At 34.5% G+C, this 26996-nt stretch overlaps 1 protein-coding gene and 1 long non-coding RNA gene across 11 annotated transcripts in view; one reads left to right on the top strand and one right to left on the bottom strand.

The window, feature by feature from the left end:
• LOC145660520 (serologically defined colon cancer antigen 8 homolog) overlaps positions 1–26996 on the top strand; it is a 540216-nt gene that overhangs the window by 366761 nt on the left and 146459 nt on the right. The window lies entirely within an intron of this gene.
• Positions 3638–25160, bottom strand: LOC145660517 (uncharacterized). 3 transcript variants are annotated; one of them, XR_014126815.1, is made up of 4 exons: positions 24850–25160; positions 15066–15262; positions 10750–10919; positions 3638–3844 (listed from the first exon to the last, which is right to left on the bottom strand). It is a non-coding gene; the product is annotated as an uncharacterized LOC145660517 (long non-coding RNA). The 3 variants fall into 3 exon arrangements; XR_014126814.1 differs by having other exon boundaries at positions 15080–15262; positions 24850–25157; XR_014126816.1 differs by lacking the exon at positions 15066–15262 and having other exon boundaries at positions 24850–25117.

Raw genomic sequence — 26996 nt, 5'->3', positions numbered from 1 at the left:
AGTTAACTCAGAACATTTCGCAGGACACTTTAGAAAAGAATTATAATTTTCGATTTTCTAGACGTCTTCGCAACACGCAGGACAGTTCTTTGAAAAACAGTACTGTACTGCGAAAATCAGTACGTCTGGTCACCCAAACTTAAGGGTTAAATTTTATGTATAATATTTTATAGGCATATTTGCTTTTGCTTCCGTGAACTACACCTATACCAAATGACTATAATATTTATTGTGACTTATTTACAAAAAGCGTCTCCAAATTTCTTAATAACTCCTATGATATTTTAAATTTAGAGGACAATAACCAAGACTTCAATAACTCTCGCCTCAGTGCCTTAACCCTCTGTGCTGTTTGCTCGGCTTCAATCACTGCTCAACCCCTACACTTCAGGATGGGGCACGGAAGAAACAACTTCCTTCATACATAATAAGTAAAAATAGGAAATCGCTAATTAAAGACGAGCTTTTTAAACTTAATCTGTGCGTAAGGAATATTTGTTATTTGATTTTATAGAAAACTATTTCAGTAGCCTGATAGTTTCACACATTTCTGTTCCCTATTATGTCGACTTGCAGATCTATTATAGGCAGTTAAGTATGTAGACCTTATAAAACATTATGGTGATATTTGTTTTAAAATTCTTTCTATCATTTCTGATACATTTTGTGGTTTAGGACTTTATATTAAATCCACAAAGTACACAGTTACATATAAGGGTAGGCACAAAGTCGTTTTTCCCAGTATGTGAAAGAATACTTGTTTTGGACAAAGCGACTTTGTGACCACCCTATATAAGCTTTACCTGAAGCATCAGGTGTTGTAAACTATTTAATATGCATTTATTATTATCGTTAAGCAATTTTCGCATAAGACACATGTTTACTTTCGGAAAGACGGCACAAATACTTGCTGAAAAGAAAATGTAATATTACGCATTACGACTGTCCATTTTTTTGGGCATGCTTTTGCTAGGGGGGATTATTATCGAAAGTCATCTAGGAGTGCAAAGAGGAGAATGGACGATTCGCCCCACTCGTGGTCCATTATCTACATTTCTTTTCAAACAAAAGTGGACGTGTGGTTCAAACTATTAAATCAGAATGTGAAAAATTACTTTTTATTTATTTATTCGCTCTGATTTAATGGTTTGAACCACACTGAATTTTTTAGTCCCTGTAGCCTTTCGTTTGCAATAAGGTTTAAAAACAAGCATTACAAGTCGCTGGAATCAGAATTGTTACTCTTCACCTGTCTTACAATCTGCATTGTATTATCCTTTTACCGCCTTGATCCACACAAATTTCTACTTACATGAATTAGGAATATACCGATATATTGGTACCGGTATCGGTGATATCTGCCACTTTTGGGAGTATTGGTATCGGCAAATGGACACCGATACATTTTCCGAACTATTTTCAATTTGTTTAATATTAACAGTAGCACTTACATTTCATCGGTCTCTTTTAGACTTAAAGTTGATCTAAGTTATTATCAATTGTACAATCGATTTCTTTATGCATGTGTACACCTTTGATTTGCACCACTTCTACTCAAGTGATATTTTTAGTCCCACAATGCCAAAATAGTGGTGAAGAAAAGCCAAAGGTCCTCAGTCAAGATCATAGGCGCCCAAGGGGGCCCATTCAATGGTTGCTTTATTACGTCTGGTATTTAATATATGTGGTTTGCTATATTACGTATACATTTTCGTCGGGCGCCCATAGTCAGGATAGCAGACCCCTAATTTGAATCCCAAACGAGACCGGTTTCGATTCAGAAGAAAATGCTATGGAAGAAACCCACAAGACGTTCACTTTGTCATTATTTTCTGCTACTTTCTGGTTAAAAACAATTAATTCTAAAGTTAATAAATAGTTTTATCGTTTTCAACTTCGCTTAAATAACCCTCTTATTTTTTTATAATATTTATAGCAACACCTGGTTCAGCATGCATAATTTTGTAAACAATAAAAATTTGTAAAGGTAGTATCCGTTTGTATTATATGTATGTAATAGGGACTAGTGAATACAATGTAACTATCAAAGTATATTTTCACTCTAAATATCAATCACTGACTCTTAGAATTAAGTTTACACTATATAAGTATTTGCTGCTTTTTAGTTCATTTATGTGAGCTGGATTAAATTTAGAGGAAATGTATATTTTGTTAGGAACCTAATATGAAATTCTGCTTTTTGTCTTTGTATCTTAAATTTTGGCCTTATATATAATATACTCTATTACAATGTTGGTCATTTCATTATTCTGAAAATTCCTGATAATATATAACTGTTCAAAAGTATCAGTATCGGTGAAAAGGTGGTGTCTGTACATCCGTAACACGAATTAAAATCCAACCACGAACCCATTACATTAAAGGTGAGTACTCTGCCACTGAGCCACTATGACCCTAATACCTATCAAGCTTTCTGTGTGTATTTACTAATAGTCGCTATAGGATACATATCTTATAAATAAATAGCCACTTACTTTGTATGCAATAGTTATTTTTGGTTTATTATATGACTAGCAGCGTTCACCCCGCTTCGCTGCGGTCACCCCGGAACGCAATAAACGTTGTTACTTAGATAATTTTTACTTTTTCGCTTTCAAGTGATATGATAAAAACCATAGAAGATTGCAGTAAATGTTAACATTATATCGCCTGTCATTTATGTTAACCCGCCCCGCTTCGCTGCGGTCACCCCGGAACGCAATAAACTTTGTTACTTAGATAATTTTTACTTTTTCGCTTTCAAATTGCAGTAAATGTTAAAATTATAGCGCCTGTCATTTATGTTAACCCGCCGAGTCACATGGTCATGCGGGTTGCATATAAATACGTTTATTTTTACCTATGATGAACTAATAACAAAGGATTTGTACGTATGGACACTTGAATGGTCAATTATCTCAAGACACTGGTAATTAAAAATTAAAGTGATATGATAAAAACCATCTAGGGTCCAAATCCTAATAACCCCCCAAAAATGAAAGAAATTGGTTCAGCCGTATTAGCGTGATGAGTTCACAAAGGATTTGTGCGTTCTCTTTTATATATATAGATTTCGGCTGTGCGTTAATGATGCAAGCCATTCATATATGTAGAGTGAAGTTTCCTGTAGTTAGCGTAGCGTACAGGGATTAAATATTTCTTTCTAGAGTGTAAATATTCAGTATCATACTAGTCTTATTTTCTAATTTCACATATGAATTCTTAGCGAGCGTTCTTGAATATTACTGAGAAAACTGTCATTTCAGTAAAATTAAGTTCCTCTCATTAAGTTAAATGTCACACATACAATGATATAATTAAACTGGTTCAGCGAGAAATGCTTCGTATTGAATTTAGGTCCAACGATTTCAACGAACACCCGTGTCTTCTTCAATGGGTAGAAACTTCTTGCAAAATCTTCACTTCCCAAATTTGTATATTAACATCACTATAAGTGCAATTGTTAAAATTATATTAATACAAATTTGTGATGACAGAAGAATTTTGCAAGAAGTTTCTACCTATTAAAGAAGATAAAAGTTAATGTTGAAACTGTTTAGAACTAAGTACAATACGACGCATTTCTAGGTGTACTAGTTTAAGTGTTCCTCAAGGATTCGTTAAATTAACTCACATATGGATGTATAAATTTTTATTTGAATCAAATTTGTTAATGATACATGTAGTATTCTGTCTACAGCATAAGCTATATTAGTTTTCCCATAGATAAAGTTCGCAGTACAAGAGTATCCATTAAGAAAACATTAGTATATTACTGTATATATACGGTGTCATTTCTTGAATATGCAGGATATAGAGAGCTGATCATCTTTCGTAGTGTCGCCTGTAAAACACAGAAAAATAACTTAAGATATAGGTGTGTATTTGAAGTTACATCAATATATGTATATTTTTCTTTTATTTTTCACTATGACAAGTCACACTGGGAGTATGATTTTGGTAAAGCTATATCATCCTGTCGCATAAAGTTAAATGTTTTTGTTAATATTAAACGATGATACAAATACTTATCAAAGAAACGTAACAGTTACTAATATTCAGAAAAGGAGAAGGCTGGGTTTTCAAGGTTTCGAAGGTTTCAAGGTTTCAGGCTTCGAAGGTTTTCACGAACTTACTCCAAAATCAGATCTTAATCCAGCTGAATGTAGTGAAATAGTATCAGCAATCAAATAATGATAACACTATATATAATATTAATAATTTTAAAAGTGAGCAAAAATGATCTAAATATTTTTCGTTTTTAAAAGAAGATGGAAAGAATATTTTAGTTTATGTATACATGATATGCATGTATAATGGATTATTTTGTATTTAAATGGGTTAAAATATTTATTTCATTTAGGCAGTGAAATCAGTGACAACTACTGCGAGTCTCATACCTTGCTATTGATTTTCTTCTAATTTTCTCACCAAAATAAAAAGATCTTCCTAGTGAAGACTTGTTAGAAATTCCTCCTAAATAAACGTAAGGAATTTAAGGAATATGTAGAAATACTTACGAAACAAATGTTACACATAATATATCATTGTATGTGTATTAATGCACTAATTTATATAAAAGAGCGAATATTGGCACCTGTGTGGTGCGTCAAGGGTTATTATTTTCCTACTATAAATTTTCAAATCCTAATCTTTACTTATTCATAGTCTTCTGGATTTCTCCTTAAACTGCATCTTAATTAATTTTTGCTTCCTTCCTTTTTCTTGTTTTAACTTCAGCATTTAAAGTCAAAATTTGATTGATAGTATAATATATTTTACTTTTGTAACAAACATTGTTTCCATATCACTAACATTAAACTAGATGAATGTTTAATGAAGTCTGCTGAATCGAATGCTATGGAAATTTCGATGCAGTTACAGTAGGTATAAGATTTTATTGTTGCTGTAATTTATTATGTAGTCCTATGAACCTAAACTTAAATCTGGATAAAAGTAGCTTAGACAAGCAATGGGACTACATCATAAATTACAGCAGACTAACACATACTATATTAATTCTTTATGGTATATTTTCACTCAATTACATTTAAAATTTCAAAGTTTAAGACATCTAATTGTAATATTGAAAACCGTTTAGAAATAAATAAAAAAGAAAAAAATGTAATGTGACAAGCACGAGATATATGTCATCTCTTAGTGACACTATTTCTATGAAAAAAAAAGAATGAAAACTATATAGCAGTGGTGTCCAATTATAATTAGCCTACGGGCCATAACTGTCTTTACTAGTAAAGTGGAGGGCCGCAGCTAATAATAATAATAATAATAATGAATATTATTATTATTATACTACAAAAGAAAAATATAGAAAATGTATTTGAAATATTACATACGTATTCGATGTGACAAATAAAGGTCACTAGCAGCGTTTACAAGGGCTGGGACATCTACATCCATTCCTGTTGTTGCGAGCCGCAGATGATGTAAAAGAGAAGAATCTCCAAGGCACCTTGTGAAGCGATTCTTCACAGTTTCCTTGGTGAAAAATACACTTTCATACAAATAAGTACTACCAAACATTAACACTCTTTTTCGACAAAACTCTCAAAGCTTAAGAAAATGTGCTGCCGTAAATGCCCGCGTTTTTTTGTTGCACAAAGCGCTAAATTGATGCTTTATTTAGAAAGAAGAGTGGAAATATTAAAAGAATGAATAAATATAAATGAAAATACGAGTGAAAATACGTAGTATGAGTGATAACAATCGTAAGTCCTGAAAGCTTTGTGGGCCGCAGAAAATGGTTTGGCGGGCCGCATGCGGCCCGCGGGCCGCCATTTGGACAGCACTGCTATATAGCTATTTTTCTATTAATTAATTCTCGCTTCGTTCTCATTTGAATTCATTGCTGTAATAAAAGTAGATTAATTGACATCTTTTTCTTTGCAATCCTATGGTTTAGTATGTAACTGGTGTGAAGAATTTATATATATATATATATAGGGCACGTGCATCCCCCCCCCCCCCCCTCGTTGTAAATAAACACTGTCTAAAATGAAAAACTATAATGAAAATAGCAACACTTTCCGAAACTTTGTCATGTTTCCTTTTGGAGCTGAAAAAAAACAGAGCTTTGCAGAAAGCAATAGTTTAAGTCGATTTTCGAAAGGTTGAAGGAAAAGGATTCACCAAGTAAAACAATATACCATTTGTCAAGTAGGGAAGAAGACAGAAGGCAGAAGAAGAGAACATTTTTTCCTCCATATCACTTGCAACCCGAGAGTCTTTAAAATATTTTCCTCAGTTCTATGCATCAGTGTCGTCAGGGGTAAATAACAGTGTCATATGTCACTTTGAAGAGTTGTGTGATTGGTTATTTTGGTAGTTACTGGTGCACTCCCTCCCCCTTTCAGATAATTCTGATCTGGCCCTGTACGTATATATACTTTTTTTTTAGGCTAATACAGTGATCATAATGCCTTTATACATGTATGATAAATTAGGATGGTAGGAGTAGCTGCATTTTGAGGCGATTAACTTAATATAAGGTTTATTTTCTGTTCATAGTTACAACTTCGCTCTATATTTCATTATCCCTAATGTGGAACATCCGTTGTGAATTCAAATTACTAAATTTTTGAAGAAGAAAAAATAAATAAATGAAAATAGATTTAGCAAGTGACAGTGGATTATTCTCTGCTGTTTTTTTACATGGAAGAATAATTTTCGAACATAAAGACATTAGATATTTGAGAGATTAAATCTGTTTCGTTATTTCATCTCTTTCGGCATAAATTTTGCATTGCGGTTACAAAGAACAAAGTACATCTAATAGCCAAGAAGTTGAAGAATACCTATCAGGAATGAAATAAAAGATCTTGCTATTGAGAAGATAAAGATGATAACCGTTCAACGTCGTACGTAAATAGGATAGTGAACCATTCTTTCTTAAGAAAAAGCCACAGCAACGATACGGGTAATATGTATCGTAGACGGTACACGCTGCTAGACCAAGTCGTTCAATGATTAACATATTCACATGTTCCGGTTGATTGATGGTTATAAAGTTGACTCATTTATTCAGAAAATGAAAGAATCACCACGATTTTTAATAGGCACGCATAGTAGACTATTAGTGAAGTTGTGCGATTCATTGTTTTTTAGTCCTTTTTGTTGTGTACCTTCAACTTCTATGTATTTTTTAAGCCTTTTTGCCCTTGAGTTGATGATATGTGGATCTAAATGCTTAAAAATATATTGAATGAGGTTGATTGTAGTATTACTTGACATTACAAAGCAATAAAGGTAAAGTGTGATTGTAATATTACTCGACATTGCAAAAAAATAAAGGTAGAAGGTTTTTTCTTTTTCCCCTACTTTACAGAAATCAAAGAATATAAGTGATAGCAGTTGTAAGTAGGAAATCTGAAACGGAGTATTGGGTATTCGACTAAAAGAATGTAAATCGTGTGAATTGTCCGAGACTGTGTGAACTACATTGTTCTGTAGCATTTGACACACTTACTTTTATCAGAGAAATCGCACCATAGTCTCACATTATAATTAAGAATGGTTTTTCGTAATGCATCCGATGAGTGCCAAACTAAATAACTCTATTTCGGCATTGTATATAATTTCGTTGTCAGTAAAATTAATAAAGGTAAATTATAAATGAAATATTTTTTCATAGCATTTAAAACTCTGTGTTATAGCTTTTGTAATGTAAGGAATAAATTTGATGAATTTATAAACATTAAGCAGCCATCGTGTTAATGATGGCATTGTGTAAAACAAAGATTTGTTTCTGAAGAAGCTACTAGGTATAATGTATATATATATATACGTATACACACATTATATATATAAAGATTAGGTAGTTTGATACAATATTCTTTTTGCCCTTATATTTTTTCCGACGATATTAAAGTGAATTATATATGATAACTGCCCCTAAAGACTGTTGAACATTTTAAAACCATACACGTTTATATACTTTTACAAGAGTGGGTAGTAATCAATGTGCATTAAAATTTATAAAAGATATAAGATAGCTGTAATATTTATTATAAGGTCATATGAAAATAAATAGAGTAGTTTCCTTTTGAGAATATGGATTGGTTAGAGAGATTAAACTAAGTTAGTTTGTGTTGATAAATGGAAGAAACAATCGATTTTTAACACATCAATTCCTCTGTATATGCAAACTAGTTTAGTTTGTAAGAAAACTGCAGTCACGTCGCAGACTGTACTCATCGTACATAGGTCATATTATAATACTGGATGCAAGGATCCTCAAGTGAAAATTTATAAACCGTTAATTATGACCTGTTGTTCTCTTCAAATTATTAGTGGATAGATAGCTAAGAAGTCAAGCTAGAAATTTATTGACAGCAATGTAATTGAGTGTTTTGGTGTTTTGTGTAGTGTCTTAATTTTCTTTATAGAACAATAACGTGTGAGAGGTTGAGAGGTGAGGTTTCAAGCTTAAAAAGAGTAAATTGATCCAGGATATACTATTGGATAACTATAATTATTTAACCCCATGTTAATTGAAATATTGATATTTATTAATGCCTAAGAAAGAAAAGGTAGTGGTACAAGCTTCCATTAGTAATTATAGTCTTGATTTTTTTAAATGTATGATATATGTCATCAAAAAGAGAAAAGTATCGTAGGCCGAATAGGTTACGAATATGCAGTATCGAGGAGTTGTGATATCGATCGATCTTCATTAAAATGTTAAAAGGAAAATTGGAGGTTTCTTACTTTTCCCAATTTAAAGTTATTTATTACTACCAGGCAGGGGCGTCATTTAAGAAGATCAGGAGGGAGCATCCCCCCCCCAAGAGTTACATACATATACTTTATACTTTAATACATTGTTTACTATTATACTAGTATAAAACGTGAAAGTCTTATGTCGGTGGTGCTGTTGCCCCCCTCAAGCGAAGTCTGAAATAACGCCCCTGCTACCAGGATATTTTTTGTTGTATTAATAAAGATGTGTTTACATGTAACAAGTGCAAGTGGATCGTTAGTCCGACTTACCCTCGAGCTTTCACGTGGAGAATGGCCTGAAACAAGGAGATGCGTTGTTATTATTATTATTCAGTTTTGTTCTAGAATAAGCTATAAGAAAAATCAAAGATAGCAACCAGGACCAAGAAGTGAATGGCACTCACCAGGTTATGGCTTATGTTGATTATGTCAGTCTAGTAGGAGATGATATGAGGATAGTGCAGTTTTATTAAACTCTTGTAAGGACATGAGATTTGGAGGTAAATGCAGAGGAAACTAGATACATGGGAATTCGCTTGACCGTAATACTCCGAATTATGGATACGTTAGAATATCAAATAATACTTTCGGCAAAGTGGACTCTTCCAAATATCTGTGATCAGCAGTAACAGACCAAAACACGAAGAAATTAAATGTGACAGAAACAAGCAAATTCATGCTATTATTTAGTCCAAACCCCTTCGTCTTCGCGAATTTTGTCTAAGAATTTGAGGCTTGAAATATACAAAACGATGATTGTACCTTTTGTGATGTGTGGTTGCAAAACATAGTCGCGTATTGTGAGGGAGGAAAGCAGATTGAAAGTATTTGAGAATAAAATCCTGAGGTGAATATTTCGAACTAAGAGGGAAAAGAATGGGGAATGGCGGAAACTTTGGAGTCTCAAATGTGCAAATCATGTAACCAGAATGGAAGAAGGTAGGTACGCATTTAAAATTTTAACTGAAACCCAATCGGAAAAATCAGACTTAGATAGACTTAGGCGCAGATGAGAGGACAATATTTAGATGGATCTCGCAGGAATAAAAAAAGTAGAAACTGGATGCAGCTAGTTAAGAACAGAACTCAGTGAAGAGCTTTTGTGAGTGCGTTATTAAGCCTTCGGGCACATTAGACAGCAGAGTTGGTTTGGTTTAGGACACTTTTGTTCGTTTGTTACTCGAATGCAATGAAGCAGAAAGAAGGCACTATTGTTACGTATACCTTTGCATGTAAGTTTGTGCGCCGCAAAAAATCAAATCTCGGTGAACATTTTGTGTGTGATATCAGGTGAAAGGGTGCAGCAAGATGTTTCAAAAAATATACTCTTCATTGTGGGTTTATTATATAAAAAATGACATAAATGAGTTTTTTCTTTTCCTTTTTTTTATTGTGGAATATTACTTGAATGCACATGAAAATATATTGTTTTTACGCAATTGGGTATTTCGATTCAATTTGTTAATTTGTTAAAGAAGTTGAATGAGTTGAACACTACCGAATAATAGTTTGTGGGACGCCCAATGGTGTGTACGGAGTCACCAATAATTAAGACAATAGAATAAATGAGTAGAGCGAATAATAGAATAAATTCAGGTTACTTAAAATTTGTTGGACACAGTATTCCAGAGCTTTAAAATACATTAGTATTGAATTAGTGTTATTTAATCAAACAAAGTATATCAGTTTTCGATAAAATTCTGCACATGATAAGCTTAGAAGTAGGAAATATCAGGAGCTTGTGATTACACACCATATTTATTGACAACGTTCTTCGCGGCTGTATAAACATATCAGAAAATTGTCATTGTGTTTATCACTTTTTTTTTTTAAACATAAGTCTGTGTTCTAAATTTTAAGTTTGCTTATTATTTTGAAAATAATAAAACAAAATGATGTAGTGCAAATCTTATGTTGATAATCTCATAATTGTATTACTGCTTTTCCTAGAACAAAATAATTTGTTTTAGTGAACCCAGAATAGGCCATAGCTGCATGCCCTTCTCTTACCTTGAAAATCAACAGCATCTTCCCACATTTCTGCAACACCAATTCATGTCTTCTCGTGATTTTGTAGAACAAAATAGACAAGGAACATTTTGGCCAATGGACAGTGAGAAATAGAGGAGGATAAAGAAAAGAAATAGGATTGTCTTGATGGTGAAAGTTGTTGTATTCATCTGTAAGAAGGAAAATATAATACTATATACTATTATCTAAACATCTCTAATAACTTTGTGGTTCATTTTACTTAGTTTAAATAATAGTGAACTTTTTTTCTATAGTAATGTGTATACGTTGATTTATTCCAAGTACAAAGTTCATAAATGTGTGCAAAATCATGCGAGATATTTGAGGCATTCAGAAGTCAAAATTACTAATTCCAATTTTAATAATTTTATTGTTTCTCGAACGTCAGAAAATTAGTGAATTAGCCGCGTACGTATTTAGTTCCATAATGTTAATGTTGGTTAAATTCAAATCATGTAGATTTCTAAACACCTCATCTTACATTTTGAAATATAAAGTACTATTATTTTAAAATGCTGAATTTATTGTATTTACTACTACTGCTACTACTTTGAAAAACAGAAGAGAATATTTCTGGGTGGAAATTTTCTTTAGTATAATTACAGCGATTTTCGGCATCTACTCGTTTCGTTTGCAGTATTCATATACCATATATATATCTGACCTCCATATTTTTGACAAAGGTTTACAAAGAAATACATCTACATCAAATACTGGGTAAATTGTCAAAACTTACTCTAAACAATACTAAAAATCAAACGAGATACAGATCGACCTTCCGTGGTCTTCTTCACTGGAAGTATCCATTAAATCGGCGAACGTTCAAGGCTGAAGCGGTAGTCGAGGTGGAGGACAAAGTAAGAGCTTAGTGGAAGCTCATGATTCTATTCTTGCAAAGAAAAATTTTCACATCATATATCGTGAGAACAATATGACTCTATATTATTTAACACGGAATTTTAAAAAAGTCTTGGAGTCAGTAATATATGGTATACGTGCTTTTAGTTAATCCTCCATTCTTTCAGAAAGGGGCACGGTGACTGAGTGGCAGAGCAGTCACTTCTCGTGTTAGGGTCTCTGGTTTGATCTCAGACAATTTGAGTTTATGGTGGACAACATCGTGTCCGTGGGTTTTGTCGGAGTTCTTTCGTTTCTCCCATAGTCGAATTCCATTTGACAATCGTTCACTTTTTACATAGGGAGTAGCCATCATATGTAAAACTATCGAAAAATGTCTACATGTTCTTTCAGACTTTCTGCACATCCGAAAATTGAAAGAGAAAAGTTAATAAAGGAAATCAATTTAAAGTTTCATCCTACAAAATTTCTTCTTTATAAAATTTTCAAATAATAATAATAGTAGTAGTAATAGTAATTAAAATAATAGGTTCATATAGATTCACAGAAATAAAATGCACTCACTCCGCTATCGTATCAATTATCCAGTATTCATTCCAAATTTATCTGTTTTGGAATTTAAAATGATCGATGATTATATTATGGAGCTGACTAGTTAGTTATTGTGAAGAATTTTAATGTTTTTGCTTTGATCATTTTGGCCGTGACGAATAGCTAAATCTTCGTTAATATATTGAGCGCATTTTACTATTATTACTATTTATTTTAATATATAACTAACTAAAATTACTGTCCTTTGAATATAGATCATTGGAATTATTATTTTGCGAAAAAAAAATTAGTCCCTCTCCCTCGGTACATTAGGATTCACATTTCAATTAAAGTGAAATTATGTAAATGCTGGTCGACCCAAGTGCTACTGTTCCAATTGCAATAGGTTTACAAAATTGAATTATATAGAGCTATTTTTGTACATGTAGAGTAATAAGAATAAAACAAAGAAAAAAGAAAGAAAGATGCACAAATAAAATAAAGAGAAATATACATAAGATTGGCATTGGTGTAAAGAAAAACAATATAATATATATATAATAGAAAAAAATATACAGGGTGGCCCAAAAGTAGGTATACAGTCCTACATTGATCAAATACAACAACTTCCTAGCTTGTGGGTTTATTTGATTCGGCTCTTCCGGGCTTAAGGCATAAGTAAAAAGGTTTTAAAAACACATAATAAATAAACTAAGTCTACCTGATGGATAACAATAAGAACTTATATAAAATATAGTGAGCTGATCAGTACTGGACTGTATACCAACTTTTGGGCCATCCTATATACAACATTCTAATAATCATCTGACGTATTTCGTGTCTTGTTATGTATATTTTGCACATAGAGGTTACACATTTATTAGAATACATGACTAGTTTACAATTAAATTAAATAAAAATATATGAAACATAAGCAATTGGAGTTTAACGTCCTCTTCAGCACCGAGGCTTCTTGCAACATTACCTATTGTTTAAAGCAGGATCCAAAGAACCACTCGGATTTTTATCCGATATAGGCAACCCCACTATGGATGGAACCCGGTACTGTACACGCAGAAAGCACTTAGCTACTTAGCCAGAAAGAGCTCAGAAGCAGAAAATAAAGCAAGCAGTGACTTTTTAACAAGATGTATCTCATATGTAATAAGTTATATGCAAGATGCATGTAATACAATTCGTTGCTATGAAAAGAAATTATGTTTAACATTACATAATACGAATTGAAATTACATTTTTGCATTCAGAATGTAACTAACCATACTAAAGTGTAATGGATGATATGTTTCGATGAATAAATTATCTATATAGGTGTGATGACTTGTGCTGATCACTTAAGTATTCTTTACAGTCGTACATTTATGTTATGTATGTGAAACTTGTTAGATTTCGAAACTATGATATGCATAAGTGTTGGAAGTCTTATAGAGCGTCTTCGTCCTTCCGTCCGTCTGTCAACAGGTATCAAGGCAAAAGCGGTAAGAAATATCGAGATGCAGTTTTTTTGTAATCGATTTAGCGTCCCAAGAATAGGTTCAATTTCCTCTGTTAATTCTCTAGTTAAACCGGAAGTGGTTCAGATTAGCAATTTCCAGTTTCAGTGTTTATCGCCATAGAACGAAAACGGTAACAGCGAGAAGGTTTTTTTTTTTTTTCAAACGATTCAGTGTATCAAGGCAATGTACCATGAATATCCGGAACATACTACCCAAACCGGAAGTGGTTCAAATTCAATATTCTCTTTCAATACTGATTTCCACAGCAAAAACGGTTAGATATTGAAATGGGATTTTCTGCAACTGATTCAGCGTCCCAAGAATAGATTCTATCTTCTTCATTAACACTCTATTCAAACAGGAAGTAGTTCAAAATCGCCCTAGAACAAAACGATATTACATAGCGATAAGTGTTTTTCTCTCTTTTTTTTTTTTTTTAACAATTCAGGATCGGAGGAGATACACATTCTATTCCCAACCCGCAACATTTTATTAGAACCAAAAGTGGTTGGAATTAACTAGTACTTCCGGTTTCAATACTGATTTCCATAGAGCAAATATGGTAAGAGTGATTGAGATGCGGCTTTATCAGTTGATTCAGCTTTCCAAGAATAATTTCCGCTTTCTCCATTGATCCTCTATTCAAATCGGAAGTGGTTCTAATTTAATTTTCGGTTTCAACATATATAGCCATAGAACAAAAATGGTAATATATAGCGACAAACTATTTTCTCCAATCGAACTCATTGTGTCAAGAGAACATACCATCACAACCCGCAGTATTCTAACAAAAGCAGAAATGATTGAAATTTACTACTGCTTTCGGTTTCAATGTTGATTTCCGTAGATCAAAAGCGGTAAGGGATATCGAGATGATGTTAATTGCAGTCGATTCAACTTCTCAAAAGTAGATTCTATCTCTTCCCTTAATCATCTATTCAACCTGGAATTGATTCAAATTAACGATTTCCGATTGCAATCTTAATCGCCATAGAACAAAAGGAGTAAGACAAAGCAAATAATGGCTTTTGGATATGGATTCAGCGTCCAAGCAAAAGGTTCTGTCGTTAATCATACTAATTTATTGCAACCAGTAGTTATAGATACTTCAAGGTTGAGGTTTCATTTCCTATACTTTGAAAGTCTGCTGTAGCTTCACATTGTGAAACAAAACTCACTTGTTTTACAAACAATCTAGTTAGACGGAATAGAAGGCAATTGTAAGAGCTTAAAGATTTTCCTTGAGTTATTCATTTAACAGATTATGAAATCATTTATCATCATTTATTAACAGATCATTTATGCTTACGGAAAAACGTGCTGCATATAAAAAAAAATCAAGATCTCTTACATTCATGATATGAAATACACTCGCTCAATAAAGATACTTACATGATGCAACTTACCATTACCCTATACATATTTACAGCAACGTGCAAACATCTTACAGCATTGTTTTCTGCGTCTATCAGAAGACATATATCGACATGTTCCACAAGCAATGTTAGAAAGTGCCAAGTCCATGATGCAGAGAAGAATGAGCAGTATGACAATGATTCTGGTGTACGTAAAGATGGAAGCGTGCATCTCTAAAGCAATAGAGTAGAATATTAAGAAAGAATTAAGAGGCAGTTAATGAGATTTCGATTATTACTACTTGAACACCACTGCATTTATAGTTTTCCTGTAATATGAGAAACCATATCTTTGTACAATGCAAATACTTTTGCATTATTGGAGAAAATCGATTTAAAAAGAAATTTGTTTATGTCGACGTTCCTTTTTTTCCTTTACAGAACACGTTTCCGTCATAGTTTCAGTGTGTGTTATATTCTTCTAGAAAATAAAGAAAGTTCCTAGTTCGTTAATCCTGAAAGTAAATGAACATTTTCATGGTTGTCTAACTTTTATACGAATAAATTTCTTGAAACTAATTTGATTGAGTGTAGCGTCCCTTTTAGCAGCGAGCCTGTATGAGACGTGGACCTAAAGTTTAAGGTACAATCCGAACCACGTGAGTTGTCACCGGGAATCGAACCCGGATCTCCTACGCCAAAGGCACGTACGCTAACCGCTTTGCCACGAGGGAATTACTTGCAACTAGTAAATAGTAAATTGTTGAGCTTAAGGAAAATTTCAAACGCACATTATTTTATTTTTCTTCAGTCTAATCATTTGCGAGAAATAGTAGCAACCTTGTTTTAGCATGTTAGAGCGCTATTGGTTTCTATTCAGCCATAAATATAGTTATTAATATTAAAATCGCAGCACCTAGATCAGTTTGGTTATTGCAGTAGTTTTGTTTTAAAGATGATACTTGTATTAAATTATATTGTACTAGTACATTAATCACAGCACAAGCTGCAACCAAAATTGCGTGGGCATATGTCAGAGTTCGTCTGCATTAAATGAGAATGAGTAAAGTATCAAGAGAAGTAGAGACGTTGACGCCAGGTACGTCTATACTTAAAAAAGTAATATAAAATAAAATAGGTAAAAAAGAAAATAAAGAACTTGTATTAAATAAGACTGCACTAAATTGGAGTTCGAAACATCTCATCGAAGCCTGGCGCCACTTTGACTCGAACTCCCGAGTAGATGGTTTGTGATCAAATTAAAATAGTTTTCTAATACGTGCTTCCGAATATCCGATATGTATGAAAATAAATCTTTGTTGCGAGATACGATTTGTAATATTAATTATTGATGCATTAAAGAATTTAGATGTACTCTTTATTTTTACTTTCCTATGCAAGTGAAAAATGTTTTACTTCCATAATAGCTTGATCATTCGGAAGTTTATCTGGTATATTTAAAGGTTAAATTTTCATGGAGTACCTTATTAAGTTATAAAATAGTTTTCAAATTAATATTATGTTGAATATTTAAGTGTTGTATAGTTGTTCAGGACTCAATGAACTTGTGGTTTTAAAAGAAGTTATTGTAATTCATCCCAAGCAGCTAGTAGGATGGCATAGTTGTTATGAGTCTGAACGATATGTTTCTTACTTACTTGTTCTGTGACCTCTATAAATTTTAAGGTTACAGAACAAACGATAGTTATGAGTTTATGTACGAGCGTTGTATCAATTAGTGCGAAAATAACTCTTACCCCTTATAAACTTTTCCCGAATGCCCCCTATAGAAACGAAGATTTTATTAATTTTTCATATCCCACATTTTCAAATAGGGAAGGAACTCCAGTGTTCTTGAAATATTGGACTCCTCCTTACGAGGAAGAGATAGATTTTATTGAATGTAGATGTTTTATTTAATCGAGATTTCTATAATGTTTAGCATGCACTTTCCCTGTATCTAAACTGAAACTATAATACAAAAGGGCCTCTGGTGCTTGGGGTCCCGGGTTCGATCCCAGCCCCCGCCAAGTAAACTTTGTGGTGGACAAACACCATGTGCGTGGGTTTTCTCGGGGTTCTCTCGTTTCCTCCCATTTTCTTCATTCCACCATTTCATTCATTATTCATCATCATCGTCTCCTTTAGCCTAACCAGCATAACCGTGGGACGTAAAACTCAAAGATTTCATTTCATTTTTTAAATACAAAAGGGGTATCAAAAATATAGAAAAAAACATAAAAGAAGTAATTATTCGTTTTTGTAGTCAGTGTCTATAATTCATGAGACATTAAAGATGTTTTGAAAACCAAGTACTAGCACCCAACATATGGCTGATGACATTCATGATGATGAATGAAATACATCACAAAAGGACCACTGATCAGAGCTTCTTAGAAAATTAGGAGCCATTCACGCGGGAAGTGAAGTGTAATCGTGAAACAAGTATATCAAAATTGATCTCTGAAATCAAGAACGTTTTAAGTGTTAACAGTGTTTGAATTTATGTAAGAGTAAACACATTAATGAAGATTCGCCCGAAGATTACACGTTGTTGAGGGGCTAATAAACGCTACTCAGAACTTTACCATCTTTTTCTGTTCAGATGGAGAAAGTGTGAAGAAAAATAAAACAAAGCTACGGAGGCAAAATCTCGACCCTATTGTTAAATACTGTAGTAATTTTGTGTAAGTTTTGAGTTTTATAAATGGCAACAGACAGATTCACAATACATTTTAGCTTCAACGTTACACAGTGTTAAAAATTCGTGTCATATTACAAATAACTGGACTTCCTTGTCTTCTCTGCTTAATTGTACGAGTAACCGTTTCATAAAGGAAATGATTGTCCATTATTAAAACTGTTTGGTTCGATCAATTTTTTTATTATTATTATTATTATTATTATTATTATTATTATTATTATTATTATTATTATTAAATCAGCATCATCCATTTTCATGTGTTGTAAAATGCATCGAGAGACCCGTGACAAATTTTTATTCAGATCTTTATGTCTATCAGTCAGTCTTGTATGTTTGCTTCTTACATGTTTTTGTTTGTAATAATTACTTTCTAGCCTGCCTTTCTTTCTATGGAAAGTTTATTTAATTATGCTACACGAAGGTTAAAAAGACTCGTTATTTAGTGGGTGCGAAACCATGTCGAACTTGAGTCCGATAACACAGACCATTACCTTTCACCGTACTCACTGTCAGAATATGTCCTATCCTTCTCATTACACATTGCCTCATTCCACGAGAGCTGGATAACAAGATCATGCCACATGTTTAGTGCTAAAATTTCTAACATCGACTTCCCTGTACTCCGTAAGGGCGGGAAATTTATGCACCCATATTAATTCGAATGTAAAGCTCGAAGTCAACTCGTAACATATTTACCATAACGTAGCTGGGAATGAAAGGGCAGTAAAACAGGGGTTGTCAGTTTTTCTCCCATTCAAAAATGTATACAGAAAACTGGAATAAAAGAATTAAGATTAGGAACTGGAAATTGGTAAGACATACTATTGATCTGATGTAGAAATGCAGGTGCATGTAAGCGCAATAGCGTACAATACGTATGTCGCCTAGAAATGCAAACCCCCCCTTTTTTTTTAAGATGAAGGTTGTTTTTTATAAAAAGCCTGCAATTTCGAGATTTTTTAAAAAACTTTGTATGCCTTTTTTTATTCAGCTACCACTTTTATTTTCTTGTATGGATTCTAAAGTGCCTTTACAACATTCAATACTTGAGAATCTTATGTGCAATCGTATCTTGATTGGTTTTAAGTTGGTATTGCGTTGGTTGTGGACCAGTGTAAGCTATGAAACCCAACCTATCGCTAGTGTAATTTTGGTTGGCAAACCACTTTCTCTGTCCGAAAGCGATCTAAATTCAAACTTACAGGGAAGGAAAAAGCTCCATAAACAAGAACAAACAAACAAACAAACAAAAAGTTTTGACGTAAAATTTTCACTTATATCTCGTTTTCTGTCTGGAAAATCCTCTGCTATGAGCTTCAGATAGTCTATTACTGTAGAATCCAATATGTGTTCGGTTTACAAAATCAGAAGCATAAATTTGGCTATTCTGGGTGTGACATAAGCAGTAATAATGTTAACAGCTTAAATTGGCCTCATTGTTTGTTGAACCTGCGTTTTTCCATAATATATGTGTTACTTCTTAGTTAGTACTCTGTAAATTTACACCTGAATATTAGGACTACATATAAAGTATTGAAACTTTCTAGAAAAGGAAAAGATTCTCGTACTATATGTAATAAGACAACAGAAACAGCTGCCTATGCCGTACACAAAAGTGTGAAAATTGTTATTAAAATTGATATATTTTATTCAATCATACTGTTGAATCATATATGTATAATTCCTCACACTGGAGACCAATGACATAGCGAGAGGGCTAGAGATATCAAAAATTGATTCTGCTAATATGTAGTATATTTCATTTGTAATCCGTGATAATTCGATATTTCATGTAATTTCTCACAAGTACTGTACTCTTGTTGAAAAAAAAAAAAAAAAAAAATTCCAGAAGCTCTCTCTAACCTACATCAGATTTCAACAAGTTGATTATGCACTTTTTTTTATGAGACGAGGGACTCTTTCTTGTCAGCATAAGCGTCAAAGTGTATCGTCTCCAGATGCGAGTAAGAGCATTAAAAAGAGAATAGGTGGCTTAAGTTTTTATTTTTTATTTTATTTTATTTTATTATTATTATTATTATTATTATTATTATTATTATTATTATTATTATTATTTTAATTTTGTTGACCTGCTTAGCCGAATTGTAGCGCATGCGATTTCGTAGTGTTTGATCCCTGGTTCTACTTCCGATTTGATCACTAAGAATTTTCGGTACTGACCATCATCATAAAGAGCCGTGGTAGCTCTGTGGTAGAGCTCTCCTCTGGGGTGCGTGGGCTCCCTGGTTTGATCCCAGTTCGCACCAAGTGGGCCTTGTGGTGGACAACCATTGTTGCGTAGATTTTCTCGTGTTCTGTATTCCCACATTTCGTTCATTATCATCATCTCCCTTAGCCTCCAAGACATAATCGTAAAACTGAGATTTCGTTTAACTTTTTGATTATCATGAGGCAATTGAGGAACTACGTGAATCAAGAAGTAGCGAACTCAGGTCCAGAAAATCAGAAATAATGACACACAACAGCTGATGCACTGATACGCATCACTACGTCGAATGTGTTACATCTGGGTAGCCATGGACCTTCATCGAATGTAGCGGCAGCGAGTTCTTTCTATCTGTTAACTAATTTCATCAGTATTTCAGACTTGTTGTGACCATAAAAAAAGTAAAAAGAATGAGACTTGTTTGTTATCTGTCTCCCTGAAATTCGGCTCACCTCTGTGTACTAAAAAGAAATACTTAACGTTATGATGCAAAAGCACATAAATATCTGTCTTGCCATGCGCCGAATGGTTTGCCACGTTTCAGCTGGTGACGCGTGATCTGCGTGTGCATCGGTCTTATACAGGGTGAACAAATAAAAGTGGCCCGGATGAGTGGATACGATTAGACGTGAATGTTTGCATTAAACCACACCACGTGTACGCACACCACCGGTTCAAATCTTAGTGCGGGCTGTGTCGGTGTGAGTTGAGCAGTGCACAGGTGAAGATGGTATTCACAACAGAGGATGTTCATTGTGGAAAGTTACCTAGCTGCACAGCAGAGGATGTTCATTGTGGAAAGTTACCTAGCTGGCCACTCCGGTCACCTGATCTGTAAGTGTGCGATTACTTTTTGTGGGGAAACCTCAAGTCTAAGGTGTATCGCAAAAACCCTCATAGTCTTCAAGAACTGCAGCAGAACACGTCTGATGAGATTGCAGCAATTCCAGCAGCCCAGCTTCGATCTGTCTTCTGCAACTTGCTGACCAGGGCCCACAAGTGCCAAGAGATGAATAGTAGTCATTTTCAACATCTGCTATAAGCAGGTTAGCGAACTATTTCCTTTCCTTTGCTGTGTTTCTTTGTACCCTGGAACTCTGTTCTCCGGGCCACTTTTATTTGCCCCACCCGGCTCTCATATATAAAACACATTTATTGACATTAATGTACAGTGAACTAGAAGCATCAAAATAAGCTCCTTGGTCATCAACACAATGCTGCCAGAGTTTTTTCTAACTTTTATAGGCCCCTGGAATTCGGCAACCGGAATACTGTTGAGGCATCTCGTCAAAGCTGCTTGCACCGCATCAATCGTGTTGAAACGCCATCCTTTCAGGATTCTCTTGATCCTGAGAAACAGAAATAAGTCACACGGGACTAGATCGGCACTGTAAGTGGCTGCAGTAGCGTAGCAACGTTGTTTCTGGCCAACACTTCGGTGACAACTAGCGACGTGTGACTGGGTGCACTGTCATGATGGAATGTCCACTGGGCTGCGATCTTCAATCGCACTTGGCGGGCGCGATTCTTCAAACAGCGGAGCACTACTGCGTAAAATTTACCGGTGACGGTCTGTCCGGCAGGTACAAACTCCCTGTGCACTATTTCTTTCGCGTCGAATAAAACAATGAGCATAGATTTGACGCGCGACTTGCTCATTCGAGCTTTCTTCGATTTTGGATACTGCTTTGTGTGCTACTCCGCACTTTGTTGCTGTGTTTCCGGGTCATACTCGAGATCCGTTTCGTCACCAGTGATAACGTTGTCTAAACAATTTTTATCCTCTTCCAAACGTTCAACCATTTATGCAACAATAGCCACACGCCATGCCTTCTGATCGTCAGTCAACACTTGGGGTACAAGTTTCGCGTACACTTCTCTCATATTCAGCGTTTCTGTGCTTATATCGTGCACAATCGTTTTCGGCAAATTTACTGTGTCGGCAATGAAGTGCACACTGAGCCGACCCTCTGCGTTCAACTGTTCCCGCACTTTCGCCACATTGTCTTCGTTTCGGCTCGTTGAGAGACGTCCAGTACGTTCATCACCTTCAACCGCTTCACGGTCATCTTCGAACAATTTGTGCCACTCGCACAACCTTGTACGTGACATGGCATGGTTCTGATAAGCCTCACGAATCATAGTACATGTTTCGGTAGCAGGTTTGCTACAGAACTTGATTGCATAACGCTGTTCCACAAGTCACTCTATTTCACTTTTCCGAGGTTTCGACGACGGCAGACACACGCACTTGATACAATCATGCCCTGCTCACTCCAGCGTCTCGTAACCTACTGCCAGCGGTTACCTCGCTTCTCTGCCACCCACTACCACGTTCCGCCAGCGCAACTTGTCTGCGCTCGCATCCCGACTTCGGAACAACCAATCCCGATACTTTCTGGACATACCCTGTATGTACACGACTGCTTCCATTAAATTTTATTCGGTTTAGCATATTCTTTGGAGTTTCTTGAAAAACTGTATGTAAAAGAAATCTTAAGTAAAAACAGTATCTCTAGCAACCCTACCATGTGGCTGACGACACTTGTAAACAAGGAAGTTAGTTCGCAACTTTGCCGCGCACATACATAAATCAGATGAGTAATATTACTCTCAAGCTTCGAACAACAAAACGAACTACTTATCAAATTTGTAATTATGTATCTTTCCACCTATTCTTCCACTCCTTCCACTTATTCGCACCAGTTTGGCACTCAAGGTACTAATGATCATGGCACTAGTAAAAACTGTCCAGGCTTGGATAACTGCGCTTTTAATGCTAATTTGAGGGTTTTAAATCCATTGGAATTATTTTAAATATATTTATCCATAGAGTCACGAGAAGAGTTACTTCAAAGTTGAAATATTTATATTTCAAAATCTCCAATTTGAGATTACTTTTCTAGGCATCCTATGGACGCGTATGTTCAACAATAGTTCCATTGGATTCAACATCCTCAAAGTAGTATTTAAGAAACTCAATTAGAAATGTATTCAAGCGAGGGCACTTTTGAGGTCTTTCAAAGATCTCAACTTTGAGATCATTTTTCTTTTGACTTCATGGACGGCTGTGTTTAAAAATAGTTTCATTTTTAGTAGAAAAAGCACAGAAATTTATCAAATCGTAAGCACTTGTTACTAGTGGCATTCGTTAGTTCTTTAATGCGTGAGGTATGCTTGTGTTCTTGACAGGCTTATGAATATTTACTTACATGCCTATTAGCGGAACAAAGACGATGAATGCAGGTAACTTACGTTGAAAATGTGAATGAACCTGAGTACAGAGGGAAAACTCACGCACATAGTGTTTCTGTCAGTAGTCAACATATCACGGCGGAGATCCGAATGTCCAAACCTGCACTACACTCCAGTGTTGATAGGTTAAGTGTGACTTCATAAATTCAGTTTAATCCTTTATTTGACACTGTTGCTCTCAAGCAACATCGCATTCTGTTGCGTTATTCGCACGAATTATGACTTCAGTGATAATTTAATTGGCATTATTGCTTTCATACAATATTCATATGCATGATTTGCGGGTCGCTTCTTTAGATACTTCCAATCTTCGTCAACAGGGGACAGTCAAATTTAGTATTGTAGAAGCTTTATCTCCTACGTTCCGCAAAAGTTCTTTTTTTTATTATTTTTTTATTTGTGGTTTCTTGCTTCGTAGGAAAATATTTCAACGAAACTGCTGCTAATTAGTTAGAGTATTCTTACGATATTTGACCATAGCAGGCCAATGCTGCTCAGTAGCTACACATAAGACCTATTTTATGGCAATGTTGCTTTGAAATGAACATCTTGTATTTTGTAACCAAAGTACAAAAATACTTTAAAAATTACGAAATTATGATCAGGAAGGCATGGTGCAACCATAAAAGCAAACTAAATATTTTAATGGTAATGCTATCAATGCTTGCCAATTAAAGAATTAAGAGCGGCTATTTCTGACGCCGGATTCTTCCGCGTCGAACAGAAGATAGACGTACACACTTGCCGCGAATCACTCACTCACTTTGAGGCTCATATTATATTTATATATTCCTATAATGTTTTTTTTATTGATTATTTGCAGGATAGGGTGCAGACAAGCAGAATACTTGCAGTTGCTGGTTTGAGTATTCTGTATATCAATTTACTATTCATTTTATTGTACTTATCATATTTCAATTCATATAATTTTGTTTAGTCTTTAATATATAACAGTGAACACAGGGCTCAATTAAACAATTACTCGTAAATCAAAGTATGTTGAGGATTGAGTTCCTTTAATCGAAGCGTTACTTAAAATGGATTGAAATAATAATAATAATAATAATAATAATAATAATAATAATAATAATAATAATTATAATTATTATTATTATTATTATTATTATTATTATTATTATTAGTTTAACGACGACGGGTGATTAATGAAAGTTAATTAATGTAAAATTAACTTTTGTGCTCTTTCATCGGGAATCGAATCCAGGACCACGTGCATCAAAGGCATGTGCTAACTACTAGGCAAGCGGGGAGGACTAGGTTGCGTAACAAATTGCTAATATATATATATTTGCTGTAATATTTCGTTCTTCTGATGATTTGTGCGTAATCTGGTAAGACTTAAGTAAACAGTGTTGTTTGAAGGACTTGTCTCTTTCAGTAAATATAACTATCACAGTGAAAATCTTACACAACAATTACCAAACCTAGACGTAATTACTTTCTTCTGCATGGTTGCATGTCCAATCTCAGTACAATGTTCCATCGTTCAATCCAAATCATTAGATAGTTTAGAAGTAGAAATAATTTTTTTGAACATTACCACATTGATATGATTACCAGATTATTAAACTTTGTAAATCAAAGCGTAATGTATCTTAGATGTTGATTTAAACTTACCTCTGATTGTCTTCGTGAATTGTGCTTGCTGCTGGAAGGAAGAAGCTTTTAACGCCGATTAACGAATGTTGATGACCTTGCCACGAGCTTTCATGAGAAGCGATTTTGGCCCAATACTGGATAGGCATTTAGGCAGAAAATAGCTTAAAATAAATTTCCGTTCTTCACTGTAATATTTGAAGTACCATTAGAACTTGAAGAAGCCACATCCTGTGATGATAATCATTTTGTTATCTCTTTAGTAACTTGTTGTTTTCAACAGCAAAGTATTCGGCGATGTTTGTGAACTGTTTGCACGAATAGAAAGTTATTTTCGGTTGAAAGCATACACAAAGTAAAGTAAAAGGCAAGTTTACTGTTCTATGAATGATTAACAGGAATTAGGAAAAGAGTGTCAACAGTACAAAAGCAACAATCTTTAGGTTCTTTAGGTGATAAGAAAAAATAATAAAATGAAATGTAAGTTAGAACATTTTATGTAGAGCTTTCAGAAAATGGAGTTTTGTAAATCAACATTTTTCGTGTAGCATGAAATCGAGATTTTTCTAGAATTATTTGCATATTTTTGCAATTGGATGCAGTAAAATTTGTACGTGTATTAAATGTACGGGCAGTAAATAAGTCAGAATAAATGAAGGTGGAAGGGAGTTATTTTGAATGCTCTTCATGCCACTGGACAGAGCAACTAAAAAATTAATGATAGTACTAACCACAGAACCTCGTCACTGTAGATGCGTTAGACCCGAGTTCGATTCTTAGTAGACTGTATATGGTTTCAATCCATGTCTCATGTAGCCTTGACCATGTAGAGGAACTCCGAATGAGCAAAGGAATCATAAACAAAGCTTTCGTTAGTTTATTTTACGTTCGTTTTGTGTGCTTTTTATTGTATAAGAATCAAGTTCTAGCGGAAGAGGCACACTTCAGGACTTCTCCAAAATCATTTTTCATTTTTTTTTTCATTATAGCACTGTGACATATTTTCTACTAGCAATTTTTTTATTTATCCTTTAAGAAAGAACATTTGGAGGCAAAAAACATACGTACTTTGCTCCTTCGAAATGGTAAGAAGACACTATGGCAATTGCTAATCTTAACCTGAAGGTAACGAAGTCAAGGCGTTTGCTGGAAATCGAATCGAGGGCCACACATACCAAATGCGAACAGCAGTGACTCGATTCTCGGAATCCTAGAATTCTAAAGTAAACCCACGTTGAATAATGAAAACAGAAATCAGCCACAGGTTGGATGAATTTACCGTTTGTGGGTAGGATAAATCAAATGGGGCTCGAGGTCAGGAATACTCATATAGAAGTGATTTTGGAAAAAAAGAATTAAAACGTTCTAATCTGACCAACAGGTATTTATTCGACATGATCCAGCGCTTTTCAGTCTTCATCAGTTTTTGTCATTCTAACCTAGTAATTTAAAATTCTATGGCACCTCTATAAAAAATTAGATGCTAATGTCAGGTTACTTTGTATTTTCGATCATCAGGAACATTATCTACGCAACTGCAGCTGCCTGAATATCAAATAACATTTGTTTTCGTACTACATTAAAGAATATAAATATAAATGTAACCAAGAAAGTTCTGTCGCTTTTTGTGGAGGTCTGTGTTCAATTGGCCCACACCGTGAGTTGAATGTGAATGGAGATAAGGCGAATTTCAGTTGTTGGTGTGGGTATATCCAACCTACTACCTGCTTGTGGCAGTTCAGTTGCATCGAGAAATTGCGTAAGGACAGAGTAAACATGGGATTTCCAGAGTGCGTCATAAGGGCGTGTATGCTGTACGAGTTCGAACTGGGGTCAGATGCCGCTGCAGCGGGGTGGAAGATATACCAGGTCTTTGGTGAGGTTATTGTGAATACGCGGACAGTGCAGCGGTGGTTTAACAAGTTTAAGGACGATGACAAAACACCAAGTTCTACCGCGATGGAATCCATGGCCTTTCAGAACATTGTCAGATTGTCGTCGATGCTGATGGGGACTATTTTTGATGTTCCAGGTACGTCTTAGGTGACATATCGATGTTGGAAGGTGGTAGGTGAAAAAGCGACAGAACATTGTTGGTTACCTTTATAGTAAACTTTTCTAGTAAGCGTTAAATTTCTCCCGGCACATCAGTGATGGAATGGGAAACC

This window comes from Thermobia domestica, chromosome 9 (assembly GCF_964235325.1).
Source record: "Thermobia domestica chromosome 9, izTheDome1.hap1.1, whole genome shotgun sequence".
Classification (NCBI taxonomy): domain Eukaryota; kingdom Metazoa; phylum Arthropoda; class Insecta; order Zygentoma; family Lepismatidae; genus Thermobia; species Thermobia domestica.
The sequence above is the reverse complement of the archived record's forward strand: the minus strand, read 5'-3'. Positions and strand labels throughout refer to the sequence as shown.